The sequence below is a fragment of the Mytilus californianus genome, unplaced genomic scaffold, assembly GCF_021869535.1.
Source record: "Mytilus californianus isolate M0D057914Y unplaced genomic scaffold, xbMytCali1.0.p SCAF_6, whole genome shotgun sequence".
In the NCBI taxonomy this organism is placed as follows: Eukaryota; Metazoa; Mollusca; class Bivalvia; order Mytilida; family Mytilidae; genus Mytilus; species Mytilus californianus.
The window spans coordinates 50,132,969-50,135,878 of record NW_026262712.1 but is presented as its reverse complement, the minus strand read 5'-3'; positions in this window follow the sequence as shown (position 1 = coordinate 50,135,878).

The window sequence follows — 2,910 nt, the reverse complement described above, 5'->3', positions numbered from 1 at the left end:
GATGTTGCTTTAAGTTTATTGATGTCTTTAGCAATCTACATGATCTAATCATGTGTTTAAATGTGGTGAATGTAAAATGTGTTGAGATTCTCTTTGTGTATTATTTAACATTTTTTACTTATCTTCTTTTAAACTATATGATATCATGATTTTAAAAAATGGTAAAATAACAAAAAACCTCTCCACACTTCGAATATCCACATGCTTAAAAACAGTTGGATGTAGGATGTGTAATGATTGATAATTTAGTCTTACATACATGATTTTTGTTGAGCCTGAGACTCCTGTCGCAGAAACCTTGACATAGGGATATTGATCTAATGGCAGCAACGGCACGGCGATTGGGATGACGTCGTTTACTTACTATTTAAATCCTTCATATTGCAGAAGGTAGAAGACCTGGATGCTTCATACTTTGTATATAGATGCCTTATGTTATGAAGTTTCCATCTGTTATATGTCCTTTGTCCTTGACCTCATTTTCATGGTTCAGTTACTACTTGATAAAAAAGATTTTAAAGATTTTTTGTAATGTCAATTTCTCTCTTATTATGAGTAATAGGATAACTATTATTTAGTATGTGCGTACCTTGCAAGATCCCCATGCCTGTCAGCTAGTTTTCATCTGACCTCAACCTCATTTCATGGATCAGTGAACAAGATTAAGTTTTCATGGTCAAGTCCAAATATCAGATACTTTAAGCAATAGGTCTACTATATTTGTTGTATGAAATGATTTTAAGGTGTCCAACTGGCAGGTGTCATCTGACCTTGACCTCATTTTCATTGTTTAGTGGTTAAAATTATGTTTTTGTGTTTTGGTCTGTTTTTCTGGTCAACTATATTTGGTGTATGGAAATAATTTACGATGTACATTTCAGACTGACAGGTTTTATATGACCTTGACCTTATTTTCATATTTCATTGCTCACTGTTAAGTTTTTGTATTTTGTTCGATTTTGCTTATACTATAAGAAATAGGTAAACTATGTTTGGTGTATGGAATGATTGAAAGGTGTATATGTCTGTCTGGCAGGTATCATCTGACCTTTACCTCATTTTCATGATACATTGTTCAATGTAAAGTTTTCATGGTTAAGTTTGTTTCTTAGAAACTATAAGCAATAGGTAAACTGTATTAAATGCATAGATTGCCTGTAAGGTCTACATGTCTGTCAGGCATGGTTCATCTGACCTTGACCTCATTTTCATGGTTCATTGGTCAATTTTAAATTTTTCCTGGTTAAGTTTGTTTCTTAGAAACTATAAGCAATAGGTCAACTATATTTGGTGTATGGAATGATTGTAAGGTGTACATGTATTTCCAGTTTGGTTTATCTGACCTTGACCTAATTTTCTTTGATAATGTTAAGTTTATGTGATACTTGTAGTAAAGCTTTATATTTAGGACTATCAACATAAAATCAATAGTCAGTAAAGCAGGCAAGACATTTCAGCGTGTACACTCTTGTTTTTATTAGTTGTAATTGGCTTTGAACAAGCTGTTAGTAAGCTGCGAGTACTCTTAATCTGTACTTAATGTCTTTTTTGTTGTTAGGGATGAGGGATGGATAAAAACCCTGCCAAGTCTGGGCTGTGGTTTTTGTCTCGCCTTGACGGAGTCAAAAAGCGAGACTTAGGTATGCTGTTTCCCTTGTCGGCGTCGGTGTTAACAATGTATTAGTTTGTGATTAGGTCAGTTTAGGGGGAACCACTAGTGGTAGGTCAATGATATTTGGTATGTAGTTGTATAATCATTGGCATATCTCATTTCCATGGAGATTATTTGGCCACGCTCCTTAGTCATGGTCTATTGACTTTGAAACTTTTGCTTAGTTTACATGTATTAGTTTGTGATTAGGTCAGTTTAAGGGGAATCATTAGTGGTAAGTCAATGATATTTGGTATGCAGTTGTGTAAGCATTAGCACATCTCATTTCCATGGAGACCCATGGAGAAAATTTGGCTCCGCCCCCTTAGTCATGGTCTATTGACTTTGAAAATTTTGCTTAGTTTACATATTAGTTTGTGATTAGGTCATTTCAAGGGGAACCATTAGTGGTAGGCCAATGTTAATTGGTATTCAGTTGTATAAGCATTAGCACATCTCATTTCCATGGAGAACAATGTATTAGTTTGTGATTAGGTCAGTTTAGGGGGAACCACTAGTGGTAGGTCAATGATATTTGGTATGTAGTTGTATAATCATTGGCATATCTCATTTCAATGGAGATTATTTGGCCACGCTCCTTAGTCATGGTCTATTGACTTTGAAACTTTTGCTTAGTTTACATGTATTAGTTTGTGATTAGGTCAGTTTAAGGGGAATCATTAGTGGTAAGTTAATGATATTTGGTATGCAGTTGTGTAAGCATTAGCACATCTCATTTCCATGGAGACCCATGGAGAAAATTTGGCTCCGCCCCCTTAGTCATGGTCTATTGACTTTGAAAATTTTGCTTAGTTTACATGTGTTAGTTTGTGATTAGATCAGTTTAAGATGAACTGCTATTGTTAAGTCAATGATATTTGGTATGCAAATTTATTGGCATTTGCAAGTATCGTTTCCATGGAGATTATATAGCACCACACCCTCATCATGGTTCATTGACTTTGAAACATTTACATAGTTTACAAGTTAATGTATGTGTTTAGGCTTGTTTAAAGGGCTTGACTTAATTAGTCAATGGTATTTGGTATGCAGTTGTATTAGCATTGGCACATCTCATTTCAATGGAGATTGTTTAGTCATGTACCTTCAATCATGGTTCATTGACTTTGAATATTTGCATAACTTACATGTTAAAGTATTGCTATTTTAATTTCAACATTTGCACTATCAAAATTACAAAAAGGCGAGACATATCTCTGTGATAACAGTTTTGTTAAATATTTTTCTGCTTTGTATCA